This window comes from Phalacrocorax aristotelis, chromosome 9 (genome assembly GCF_949628215.1).
Source record: "Phalacrocorax aristotelis chromosome 9, bGulAri2.1, whole genome shotgun sequence".
NCBI classification, from domain to species: domain Eukaryota; kingdom Metazoa; phylum Chordata; class Aves; order Suliformes; family Phalacrocoracidae; genus Phalacrocorax; species Phalacrocorax aristotelis.
In genome coordinates, this window is record NC_134284.1 from 25,725,697 (window position 1) to 25,740,654 (window position 14,958).

Here is a 14,958-nt window from a genome sequence, read left to right on the forward strand (position 1 = left end):
CAGATCTCAGAAAATGCAACTGTTCAACCTTACTACAAATGTACTTTTTAATCTATACCACATTTTAAAAATTATTGCAGTCACCTATTTGTCAATAGTTTTATAGCATTTTAATATAATCAGTTCAAAAAAAGACTATTTTCACAGCCGAACACACACGCACAAAAAAAGTAGTTCAAAGCAATCACAATAAAATAAAAATAAAAATACTTAAATCTGGAACAAAAAACCTATAGTGTTATATAAGTCATAGGCACACATACCCAGAATACATAAGGTTATTAGACTGTTAGATTTTAAATGCAGATATTCTTTAATCTATAGAGCCTCCATCATTCTTGATACCACTCAGTTTTCAGAATTCTTCTTGTGACATAAATTTTTGTGTTCACTGAAATCAGTAAAGAATTCAAGCAATGAGACGCAATTGAGGAAAAAAAAACCCTATGCATTTACATGATCTCCAAATTATATTAAACTGATTAAAACAATTTAACAAAAATTTTAAGCAGTGAAAGAAATATTAAGGGAAGTTTAAACAGCAACACCCACAGAAAGAAAAATGGATGTTGTAACGAATAGTTTAAAAAGCACCCAATTCTTAATTTGCTTACTAGTTGTATGTACTCAAAATTCACAAAGGTAACAAACAAGTAAAGAAAGCACAGTAAAGACCAGATCTTGGACTCCTTTATTCAGGTGTGTTTCTTCTGAAGATAAAACTGAATGGAGCAGATATTTTATTAAACACCTCCTTAGTGAGTCAGCAACTCTAATACACTTTTGGGGTCACATTTTGTGGTCTAGTCTGCTCTCACTACATTGCTTGAATATCAAAAAAAGACTGGATACCTCTCTCTAGATAGAATTCCCTGATTACAAAAATCACTCCCAGCTGGGTAGAATCCAGTATAACCAATTCCTACAGTCTAAGTGAGTAACTGGGACAACAATTCCAGCTCGTGGACTGCCTCATGTGGATCATAACTATGTAAGGAGTTTGAGTGGTCCCCTTTTTGTAACACTGCAAGGGCTGATGTAAAAGTGAATTTAGAATCTGAAAGTTTTAAGTATTCCCCTGCTGCTCCTTTGCCAAGAAAACCAGTCCATTATCAGTAAGTGTTGTGAATCATCATTTCAATGGCTGTATCATACAATTCTTACACAGGCAGTGCTTATAAATAAATTTTATTATTTACAGTAGTAAAGCTTACGTGCCTAAAATCCTCCCCTTGGTCCCCACCCAGGCATCCCCGGCTATAATACATTGCTGATTCACGATTTCAGTGGGGTTTTTTACAATTTGTACAAGCATTAGTAAATTAAAATAAATGATGCTGTTTCTATAAGTAACCAGTTACTGTTATACAAATCGGTAATTTTTTAGAATAATTTGAGAAATCTGTTAATGCTAATGAGACTGCTGCTTGTGCAAGGACAGCCACATCAGGGACTAGTCAGGAATATGGAAAAAGCAGAGTACTGTGACTAATATTGTTAATGCCTCTTTACACAAGATTACAGAGTCACATTCTCAAATCCTGAGGGGAATTTGGCTTAGTAATACAGCCTCTGTGATACTTTTAAAGGGCAGAATGTAAGGTGCTAAATGCATTTATTTGGCAAGAAAATGGTCTGAGACGCTGCATGGCATGTTTCTCAAAGTACCTGCTTAACTTATTTCTTTTGAGTAGCAAATTACTTAGAGAGTGGTATTTTAAACAACAGACATTTAATGAAAGAATGGTTAGACTGTAGAATCCTGTGGACATTTTTAAAATCTGGTAAAAAAGTATTAGTGGCAATGAGTTTGTTTTAGAATCTAATTAAACAAACACACACAACCCATATAATAAGATTATTGCTTAGTTAAATATTTTTGAAAGTACAACATTTGACTAATGTTGCTAATTCCCCTATACACAAGTTTGTATTCTCAAATTGTAACAAGAATGTAGAATTTAATGATTGTTTTTTTAAAGATATGTCAATGAAGAATAGGTACTCTGTCCTGAAGACAACATGGACTGACCTAGGTACTCAAAATATTTAAGAATTAATAGTATTTTAGACTATTATAACACTATTTGTTTTAGGCAAAATGCTTATTATTTTTAAAGCACTTAGTCCTGTCATACTCTATTACCAGTAATTTTTGTAGCACTCTTTCCCAGGAAAGAGCAGCTCAAATACAGAAAAGGCACTCCCTGGAAAAGCTGTGTGACTCCTCTGTCTGGTAGTACTTTTGTTACAAAGTACTTTGATGAAAACATTTATAACTCTTTCTTAATTTCGGAATTTTTTTTATTTCACATGGTTTTATGTAACTTATTAAAACACAAAAACAGGATCTCCCATGCCAAATCGATCTACTGGTCACTTTAGTACCATGTCTTTCCAGCTGTAGTCAGCAACTTCTATTTCAGAGACAGCCAGTAAAGAAACATGCACCTAGAAATTGTGTCACTTACAACTTGAAGGAATAAGTTCCCCCTCACCTCAGTTTAAAACATAAGGCATGAAATTTAATAGTGAATGGGTCCCAGAGCCAGATTATGAATTATTTTCCTTTTTCACAATGGTGAGGACTTTCATGTAGTCCCAGTTCAGCAAATAGGACTACAAATTTTTTATTTAAGTGGCCATGTTCTGGCCTTCTGTTCTACTTGGTAACAAACTAGTGTTCTTGTCATTTCATACTACTGACAATACGCAATATTATTAAAAAATTAAAAGTAGGGACATAGGGGTTTTTTTCACTATCATCAGTCAACTTCCCTTCTCCTCATTAAGATTTGGTATCTCCTCATCAGAATATGCCAGCCTGTACCCTATTTCTGTGTTGAGTCCAAAGAGAAGCTGTCCCTTTCACAAGCAAAATTCTGATTTATACCATATCTAGGGACATTTCTTTAAAAGACTGCAAAATGAAAAAACTCATTGTACTTTACTTTTCTAATTTTTTAAGGCTCTTATGCATCCTGTTCAATTCAAATAATTTCTCAGCACATGCTTGTATTATCTGACTATTCAATTTATTTTAAAAAGTAATTCTTAATACTTTCCAGGTATTTAGCTCAGGCAGCAATACCCATAAGAGCAAGTTGATACTGAAAGTTTTGCGTCAAATCTAACATGACAGTAACTGAAATCAGCGAAGACAGATTTTCAGATTTGTTGTCATAGCCCTGCAATATGCCATTGGTCTACTTTCTCTAACTTGAGATGTCAGGGCCCTTTTTTAAGACCAATTGCTTCCGGATGTACAGGACAGTGTCAGCAGAGGGAAAAAGAAGGCATACTTCCCACTGCCATAACCGAAATTGTAGTGAAAAAGCAGCCTCCACAAATCAACCTCTTCAATGCATTTGTTTCTTCTGTCCTCTGTTACATATTGAATATTTCTTTCTTACGTTTTCAGTCAACCACCAGAAAAACAGAGACATTTTGCCTGGGCAATTTCTTACCAAATGCAATAGGACTCTGTTTGCTGCCTTATTCAGGGCAAGACGATATCCTTATTCACACTGAAGAACATCTGCCCTAATGAATTGAATTCAGTGAAGCTATTTGTAACGTGACATATTCACCATATGAAAGATCTAATATTCTAATCATTTAATACAGCATGCCATTATACCATAACAGGGGCTGCTGCATGTTGCTATTAATGGAAATAGAGTATGACTATGCTAAATTGCAAGTTTGCTTTCTCCACATCAGTATTATGCAACTATTATCTACACATGACATTACAGCTCTTCAGTGACCTGTGAGAAATACATTTGATGATTTTATTTCCTGTATTTCTTCACAGATTTCTATTAGAAGAGACACTCTGCCATTATTGTACTCTTTTTGTGCATGTCAGCAGGCAGCCCAAATTTTAAATGAGTACATAAAATGGACTGTGTTGTAGGTCAGCAGAGAAAGGCATGATCCAAGGAGCTCTGGCTATTTTTCCTGCTATTTATTCTGCTAATTCAGTTCTGCAGAGCTAGCAGCCAAGCCCCATTTGAAAATATGATAAGAAAGTCTGTGTTTATTACAGATCTCTTCTAATGTCTATTCTATACTTCAATGAAACACTGAGAAAAATACTGCACTGGAATCCTAAACAATAAACCATTAGACTATGGTGCTTCATAGCCAAATATAATATTTTCAGACGTTTCAGAATAGTTCTTAAATCCCAGTATTTGTATTTAAGGCAACATTATTGCAATTATAAACATGTGAAACCACAAATTATAATTAATATTTGTTTTATTGTACTGCATACTACATAAACAGTATTTTTCCAAAGAAAATTTTAAAAGGTTCCCTTTTCAAGGCAAAATACCTATGAAGAAAGCATAACATATTCCAAAAACCACTGACAGAGTCATCGAGTATGTTTTTCAGTAACTGATTATAAAATTAATTTATTTTTAGTCAACAGGAACACTAGAACACAAAATAACCCATATAGCAGTAAACTCCATCTTCTGGTGCCCTTAAGTTATTAGTTCTAGATACACAGAATCTAGAAAGAGAATTCAAGAGAATTGGGAAGTAGAAACAGGAGACAGTTTCACCTGGTGGTGCTGACCTATTGAAGAGAATGTGGAGCTAAGATCAAAGTTTTTTCACTCTTTCTACATCACAGGCTTATTTTAACATGGCTTAAGAGATAAACAGCATTCTTTTGATCACCTATGATGTAGGGCCTGTCTTCACGCAAACAGATTGCAGCCTGTCACTAACATACAGTTCCCTTTCACAGATCCTCAGAAGCATTTCACCCAGGATATCTGGGCATTATTTTTCCCTGACATTATTTTTCATTTCTTTATTTATCTGCAGAACACACATAGCAGAGGCAGAAATTCTGAGACTCTTCTGTAGTTCCCACTGACAATGCTCAACATTCAGAGAAAAACTAGAAGAAAAAGGACAATTCAATCTTCATTGGCCCTTCAAACACTGGTAACAAACACCGCCAACAAAATTACCGGTTGGTGTTTTTCCTAGTTAGCTATCTGCAATGTGAACTTCTAGCTATTTTTTGGAGGGACTTTTGGAGGGATGCATATGGTTAATTCATAAAACTCAGTGCTATGATCTGCCATTATATGACACTTTGTCACTAGCAAAGTGAATTGGAATTAAACTGGTGAATCAGGAGCAAAAGGCTCCATAACTCACCACAAGACCCCGAATAACATCTTCCAAGTGTAACATCTGAACTCTTCACATGGCATTTTTAAAATAACATTAGTCATTGCAGAGTTACATCTGACTCTTAGTGGGGCACTACTTATACTACTAACAGTTTTTATTGACACTTCAAAAATAATTGCTGTCTCACTCAAGATAATTGTTTCTTGACTAATTATTGTCCTGTGGCTACAATTATGTTGTCACAAATTTTATGTTTTTACATTGCAATTTACCACTGCAGTTTATACCATTATAGCAAACACTGCTCGAGGGGATTGTGGAACAAAGACGACACAGCAATGATTTCTCAAGTATCTCCTTTGGTCCATGCACAGACCTCAGAGGAAAAACAATGTAATGCAAACATTTTGCAGTATAAATTGAATGCTAGGAAACACTGCTTTTTAATGTTTTTACTTTTGCTTTTGGTTTTTAAGGACAATTCACATGAAAATTAAGAAAATATTTACCTTTAATTCTTTGTACAGGTATCAGAAAAATAACTTGGCACTATAGGAACAAATACACTCGATATTAAAGTAACTTTATAAAGCACAACAAGCTTTTATGAATTCTATGATATGTATCAAGGTCAGTATAACCTCTTTAGTATCCACTGGTTATATTTGATTCTGCATTAGGTGGTAACATTCAAAAGGTGCAATCCTACCTCCTAAAGCATGTTTGCTTACTGTCTAGGTACGGAGAAGGGAAATGAAAGCACTGTTAAGCTGTCTGTGCGGTCCTTTAACTGGACCCGATAGACAAGTGAGCTGGCTGTATGCCAAATGGGCTTTGAAAGTAAAATCAGAACAACAGAAACATCAACACGTTCATTCCCATCTGTTCTGCTTGTCACTTGCAGAAATCATATGAAAAGCTAGAGATGTTTCTTTAACTGGGTCTTCTCTGATTTATATGGGCATGCATGAATGGGAAGCATCATAACCTCTTTATTCCCAAAATACATTATGAAATATTTAGATAAAATTTCTCCAAAATTTGTCAGAATATAAACAACAGCAACAACAACAACAAAACAAAAAGATGACTTTAATAGCGTTTTTTTACATAGATAGATAGATAAATTTCCAAACTTCCAGAGCAGGAACATTTTTAGAGGATGAGCGAGAAATCATATAATTTTTTGGAAACGTCTCTCTTCACAGTAAGCAAATACACTTTCAGTCTAGACTGGCCCTTTTAGTAGGTAAGCTTGAAAAACTAATGCATTGAAATCTCTGAGTTTATTCTCTTACACAAAGTCTTGCCTTTCCTTATTTTCCTTTAAGTTATACACTGGCTTTTTGAAATTTCAAACTGAAAAAAGAAATTAAGGATATTTTATGTCCTTGTGGATACCGGTGTCTAGAGACATTCTCACCATGAGAGTTAGGTTTTACTGCCAGAGCTCAGGAATTGGCTAAAAAACAAGTAGTGATCTTACCATGTTAAACGACATACCTATGAAAAGCTACCATAGCTACAGAAGCTACAGAATTTTGATGGTCTGGAAAATAACAAGAAAACACAGGTATACTCTGTTTTATAGTCACATACATAAGTGCAGCTGATGCTGGTGGTTGAAGCGTATATTATCACCACATTGTATGCAGCATTTGGTTAATTATTGCTTATTATGCTATGTAAAACAAAACTCTGAATTTATAAATACTAATGTGGGCACACACCATCTTTTCAACACATATAAACCAATTCACATTTATGCAGATTGAGACTTGTGTTAACACATACTGCCACTAGAGGATAGTGTTGTCATATTACTATGCACCCACATTAAGTACATGAAATTACTATATAGTTCAAGTTACTTATTTTCTAAAGCCAGAAAAAAAAAAGGAACATTTACATTTCATATAAACAGTTTTTTTTTTTGCCTGACAAACCCTGAAGGCTTTTTCTTGATCAAAACCAGAAGGTTCATCACATACCTTGATTAAATTCCTATGGGATTCTGTTCTATTAAAAGTGTCTTTGTTTTGATTATTTTTCAAAATGTCTTTGCTTTCATTACTGTAGAATGTTCCTACTTCATGCAGCATTAAAATAATTTTATTTGCTTCATGAAAAGTGAGGCTATTGGTAAGAGTTACAGGTATCAGACTTCAAAATTGACTGACAGCCTACTGAGGACTATGAACCAGATCAGGGAAAGCTCACATATACTCACTTAGGGCACTAACAGGGAGTAAGCAACTTACTCCTGTAACACACTGCTTGCACCTTCACTTGGGCAAAGCAGAGATAAATCAGCTGCAGACTTCAATCAAAGCATGCAGACAGGAAAAAAACTTGCGCAAGTTTGAGAAGTACACCGTATCAATTCAAAAGCCATAGTAAATTGCTGTCATCAGGAATATGAAAAGAAGGGAGGAAGAACTGTCCAGGTCACCCCCCAGAGCTCTATCTGATGCAGTACAGCTGTAAGTTTCTCCATGTTCAGAATAAGAATTCTAATTAAAGGAAAAATTCAAAATCTAAATTCAATCTGGTGATTATGTGGACATTCTTCAACAGAAGGCCAGAATATATTTTACACCGTTGTTTTCAGCAACTGAAATCTACAGTGGAACACAGTCAACTCATTTAGACCTATGCTTGACATACTGAATATTATACTGTTCAGAACTAGAGAGCATTTTTCCTTAATATCTATTATGTGTTCCCAATACATGTTTATATTACTAATTTGACTATACTTAATGTGTGTATTTACTCAGTTGTTTTATATTGCTTTAATTTAAAAAGTGAATAGGTTTAGCAATTGTTAGTATTTATAGAAGAGCTCCATCCAGAGAAGAAAACTAACAGTAAAAGTGGCTTAGAAAATTAGACCTACAAGACAGGTAAAGGATCTGAAAGAGCACAGGACTTGATAATTCTCTTGATAAAAAGATCAACTGCCTCTGCTCAATGGTCTACTAGAAGGAGGAATGGAAGAAGCACAGGAAATATTAATTAAATCTTACATTGAGAAGAATCAGAACTTATATTATGATCCCTTAGTAATGGATCGGAAGCCAAGCAACATGCCCACTAAGAAGGCTGCAAAACCTTCTTTACCAAAGGTTTTTACATAAATTTAAATGTGCTTGTCATAGATTAATTAGGAAAAAAAAAAAACTGACAAGAGCAATAGGTTATGCTGGATTATCTCATAATGCATATTCCCCCTTTCCTACATAATTACAATTCTTTTATGATCTTAAACTGTTGTGAGGCAAAAATCTCTACTCATTTACAATCTTACTGGAATCAATACAAACTGGGAAAATGGTACTGCATCAGACTGGTCCACTTGTGTTATTAGTAATAGTAATATGAAGTTTTTAGGAAAAAGGATCTGAACTAGGTATATACAAAAAGCTATTAATAATTAAGAAAACAACCAGTCACCTTTCTTTGATTTTTTTCTACTTTTAAATACATACACTCAGCACACTTTCTCTATACTCTTGTGCAAAAATCACCATGTAAAGAGTTCTCTTATCTCTTCTTTGCTGTCAGTTCATCAATAACATCAGGCAACAGTCGATCTTGGGGAACTCTCCTAATGATTTCTGAAACTTTGTTCTCGGTACTGAAAGCAGCCACTAGAAAAAGTAACTAGTAGTTCCTAAAAAAAAGAAAACCAAATTCTTCAGCTTTGCCACTCCACAACTGAAGCATTATGAGCCTTCAAAGTAGAGTGCTTTAAATTCAGTTAGGATTATAACTTCATTAAATTTCATTAGGTCCTCTTAATTAAAAACTAAGTGAATCTGAATAATTTTGGGTCCAGCAAACTCCAATAACATTTTATAGGGATTTTATCTTGTGCACTGCTTCTTTATGCTTTATGTTTGTAGAGATAAAATCACCTTACTGTGGTTGTTTTTGTAACTGCATTTTACTCCCATTTTAGTAGATTTTTGCAGCAACAGATATTAATACCCAAGCATTAGTGTACTGATAGCTGATGATATTTAAGCAGTAAAATTTTGCGTGTGATCTCCACACTGTAAAGAAATCCATAAAATCTATCAGATCTTCTATACTATGAAGTGCTTCACTCAGACACATTTTTTTCCTCTGAGTGCTAAAACTTGCTTTAAATTGAGGTTCTCATTTTCTTACAAATGAATTTCATTTTCTTTGAAACCTTCATATGCAATTAAATACCTGCTGCAATGTCAGAACATGTGTCCTGGATTGCTCAATCAAGTCATTGTTATTATTATTATTACATAGTATTATTATATCTGCACTAACAAGATACTTGGCTGAAGGCATAACTGTCCAGGCACATTCAGTTTTGTTTTTAAATATACATTACTAAGCAACCGGTAATAGAAAACTGCTGGAGGATGATCTTCTACAGAAATTTGGACACAAAAGAAGTCCAAATACATTGTCAACATAGATATTAAACTCCGATCTACAAAATATTTTTAACCAGCATTAAGTCCTTTTTGGGGGGCTTTTGTTTGAGACCTGGAACTGCATTTCAGGTTCTGGAGCATGACCATTCACACATTAACCAGGGGTATGAGTTGAATTTTTCTTCTAATTTGGTCAGCAATTTGCAGAGGTATTAAGAAAAGTAAGAACCCAAATTATTTTCTCCTATATTTCACCTTTCAACCTCTTGTTTTTGCGGTACTGCTACAAAATGTTTACTCCAACTGTCAGTGACTATGGAGGACCTGGATTTTCAATACCTGGGCTGCAACTGGCTTTCTTAATTCAGACACTATTTGCATAACCTAACAAATGAAAACATTTCAGAATTAAGAACATTTAATATCACACCTTATTCCCCACCTTCTCCTTAATACAAAGGCCATATCTGAGGTTGAGTTGGACTTCAGGATTTACTTACACCACTAACTCAGTCACGGTTGTGAAAAATACTGTTCTGAATGAGCTAGTTGTGATGGTAAAAGTGCTACTGTAGATGTAGCAATACTGATACCAGCAAAAATGAGACACAGTTTGTCTCACTTGAAGAATTAGAATAAGCATGACTGCAAAAAAAATCCCCTCCTAAGCCAGTTTAAGATCTATCAGTACCTGTTTACCTGTACAAACTCTTTAGAGTTTCTTACAGAAGGAAGAATACCACAACAGAAAAGGCCTTGATCCTGGTCCTGAAGGTCAAAAAAATGAGCAGTCAGACCAGCAGGGAGACCAGTCTGCAACAAATCCTTGGATTCTGTAATTCATGCTGTCAGCTACCTATCAGGCATCAGTTGCCATAGCTATAGCTTCTCAGTCCCTGTGTAATACAGTCTTGAAGCCACAAAGACATGAAAACTGCAGAGATCTGTATCACAGATAAACAGCCAAGCATTCAGATGTTTTGGCCAGTGATACTACCTGATTTAAAAAAAATAATAATAAATTAAAAATCGTAGACTAAGAAGAACTTTTATTTTGCAAATGTCTTGGATCAAGGACTACGCCTGCATGCCATTTTCTTCCAGGCACATAATTACTTTCCTGGTATATACCAACTGCCCATTCTAAGGGGAAAAAAAAAAAGATAACTACTTCAAAAGAGCAAGACTTCCAAAGACATTAAGAACTTAACAGTTAATAATATCTTGTTTTGGCTGCAGGCTTTAATTCTGACAACTTTCCAGATCATATTGTTCAGCAATCTAAAAAGAAAGCAATTCCCCCAAATGATAAGACTCATAAATTATGGGTTTGAATGGCTTAAGTTTTAATGCAATAATTTTATTGTGCCTGGTGGAACTGTAATGAAAAATGTTAAAACACTGTCCAAACCAAACAAAATTCTCTAGATATCTTTGGCCATTTTTCTGACATTGACATTTCCACTGACTTTGATGGAACTGCAACAGTTTATATCAGCATTCAGCTCCCTAAGCCCAAAACATTACCTTACTCATTTCATAGCATTGTGATTTACATTACCAAGTACTAGATTAGTGTAGTTGTGTTAGCTGTAATAAACTATGATACAAGATACTCTTTTTTTGCCCACACTCCCTTCTTTGCAAAAGAATTCTGAAGCAGTGATAAAAGGTATTAATGCAGCATAGATTCTTACGCAAAAACTAAGCAACCTCATACTCATGGATCAATTTTAATGTCACATCATATGTTTTAATTCATTTTATTCCCTAAAACAGAAAATACCAAGCAACTTGCCATGGCTACTAAGGAGACATTAGAGCCCAGAAGCTAAATAATGCTGACATAGCTTAGGCTGGAAGAACTAATAGCAACATAAAAGCTAGAGCACAATCCATGAATACATTATTAATAATGTTTTCTTCTCAAATCAGCAGATGGACACTGAACGGCTCAAGTGACTGGTAATGGGATACACAGCTTTTCATCTCAAAGTAACTGCTTCAGATCTGCCTCATGTTGATCATAACTGAAAGTTCCTATTTGACAGGTATTCAATAGCCAATATGTAATAACCAGTCTTAGTCTAGCTTTTCCTGTACAATCTGATTAACAAAGCTGGCATGCTCTTTTCAAACTCAGGGTTCAGTAGGCCAGAAACCTTGATTATCCTTTTATGTCTAACTGTTTAGCCCTTCCAAACAGGTTTGAAACCCAGGTGCAGGTGGGACAATGGGCTTAGCACGTATTACATTTGTTCAGTGGTCAGTTTCCATTAGTGTCCATCAGGTATTTTTTCAATGACTATATTAACTTTTAAACAAAGAACAAAAGAGGAGAAAATCAACCTGAGATGAACAGCAAAAACTAATGTAATGAGACAGAATAATGCTTTCACAAACTCTGGCATGAAGGACATGGTATGTTCTTTTGTACGCTCAAGGCACAAGAATTTTCAGCAGTGATACAAACACACAGTATGGATGCAAAATGGCTGTATTGTCAAAAAAGCATTAAAAATTTATAAAAATCAAGTGATTGTAAGTCCCTTTTGCAGGAAGCCTAGAGAAGTCTGGCAGCTACTGTTCTCAATAAAGCTTGCTACGTTCAGTGGTCTCCATGAGCTTTCAAATTATTATAGAGTTTTTTCATGTTTACTGAACAGAACCACACTTAAGTTTTCATGGAATCCAACTGAAATTGGTAGGGTTTCAAACAAGACCCAAAGGCTGCCTATATGACCTGGAACCTGACAGCAAAATTGGTCATAATGTAGAAGCTCTTTTCCTTTGAAAAGAAAAATACCATCAGGGAATATTTGGGGTAAGCATCGCAACAGCCATCTGAGACATAATCAATCAGTTGTTTTCAAACATAAGGTCAGTACCATACGCAAGTGTTTTTAATGAGAATGTTTTTGACGATGTATCAGGCATGAAAGAGAATTATATGTGTAAAAGAGCTGCAGACATTTAGCTGTACGTCATAGAGTTGTTGAGTCAGAGTTGTTACAAATATAATTATATCACCTCCTTGACATCCATGGACATTACCTTCAAGTCTAACTTCTCTCAGCTCAGTACAGAACATGAAGATGGATGCTAATGACAGCTCTCTGACAGGACTCAATCCTTTAAGGTTAAAGATGGCTGAACATGTAGTTTAAATCTGTATCACTGTACACCTATACAAACCCATGACAATCATACTTCAGTAGAATGATTGAAACTTACTTTGCATTTAATATTATTTATCACTGTGATTAGAATCACAGGCAAGATTGCCTCTGTCCTTATCCTAGGCACTGTAGAGACAAACTGCAGTGAAGATAGACAATAGAGGTAGAAGATGTGAAACAGAAACAGAAACACAGCAATTAACTTGCCAAAATCAAACTGCAAATCAACGGTCAAATTAAGAATAGAATCCAGATCTTCCAAATCCAGCCCTGCACCGAGCTCACAGAGTATTCCCCTGGGCTTTTTCTAAGATATTTTTGTTAGCCATCAGTGTTTACCAGTAGCAATTAATGTTAGACCATAAAAAAACCTTTTAAACACAAAGCAACTGAACCTCTCAGAAATCCACTTCCTCTGTAACGTTTACAGAATAATCAGAAAGTTGGCTAAGAGGCTCTTGAATATACCTGCTGTACCATACATATTCATGGTTCACCCAAGCCTAAAACAGCCTGTTGGGCTAGCTGGGTATAGTATACCAGCTTCTGCAGCCAACAGATGCACAGGAACACAATGGTCAACATCATACACGATCAACTTTACCTTTTCAGACCAAATGACACAGGACCTATACAGCTGAGCAGCCCGGAAATGCACAGTTAGCTCACATATCTGAGTGAATGTTGAGCTTTTGCATCTCATAAGTAATGTATCCATGGTCGATTTTTTTTAACTGTACAGCTTTTGATCATTTTCCTCTCATTCTGGCTTTAAGCCCATGACTTGTGTGTATAGCTAACTTAGCATTTAATTGAATAATACTATTAATGAAGCATACTGTTAGGGAAGCACATAGCAAAACCAGACCTTTCCGTGAAAAGGACATTTCCTTACTAGCATTTCATAATCAGTGCCATGATACTTCAGCCTTGAGTTAAAACCTCTGGCTGGTTCCATAATAGAAGTAAATTTTAAAAAAAAAGTTAAAAGATCAGTGATTAGTTCACCTAGTTTCTAACATTTTAGATAAATATTAAAATGCCTTAACATATTTAGCAGAACTAAAATTCAAATCCAACTTAGTAAAGTAAGCTACAAAAATCCAATTAACTTGGGGTGAGGAGTAGGATTTCTACATAAATGCCTGTAAAGAATCCTTTATTTATATATCTCACATATATCTTACATACCTTATTATTTACACACTTTCTTTACCTTATTACCATTATCCTCTTTAATATATGAAAGCAGCTTTAAAGTGCCATGGGAATTACGGACAGGCAGCTCCCAATCTGCCTCTTTTATATGCTAATAACAGGGATTCTCTATTTCAATATATATTGAAAAGCAGTTAACTTTAGTTCAAATGCCTGCTAGTTCTTTCTGTGAAACAAAAATAAAGGAGTCCATGAAGTAATCTGGGCATTTATTCTATAAATTAAAAAACACAAGATAGGCAAAGGGCTGCCCATAAAACTATCTTGGCAGCCCCTGTAAAAGGCAGGGAAAAACAGCTCTTACAATTGATTATTCAATGTTGCATGTATATGGAACACTGCTCTAAACAACCAAGAAATGTATGAACACTCTTCTGACAAAGTTGGAAAAAACCATGTAGGATAGCAATAAAAGCAAAAGCAGAGACACACAGCATGCTGGAGACACGAGCTGTTTTGTGGAAATGAACATCTCTAAGAACAGCTGTGACTGATCAGCTCTGCTCACATCAATAAATGCCATTTTCATGGACAGGAAAAAACTGTGGACAGCAAAAAAAAAAGAGCATAAAGTAAAAAAAAAAGTTAACTTCGCAAAGGGAATGCATCAAATATAAAGATTATCTGTCATTTTCTGTGGAAGGCATGCAGGCAAAAATCTGTGTAAAAGGCCTTGTTTTTTGACTTCTTAGTAATCATCTTCCCATCTTATTGTCTCTCAGTACTTTTACTCACCTTCCTGGTGTTCAAAAGAAATCCTAACATGCTTAAGACATTATAATAGAAATGTAAATACCACTCATACCTATGCAGAATTTTTAAAATAAATACTGAAGAGAAGACACAGACAAAATTAACTTTGGGGCAAAGTCTGTACAGGCATACCAGACAGTCAGTACACAGCATGATATAAATACAGATGGAAGCAAAATCTGTAGTCAGGTTTGCCTAACACTTCCTATTATAAGGTTCTAGCT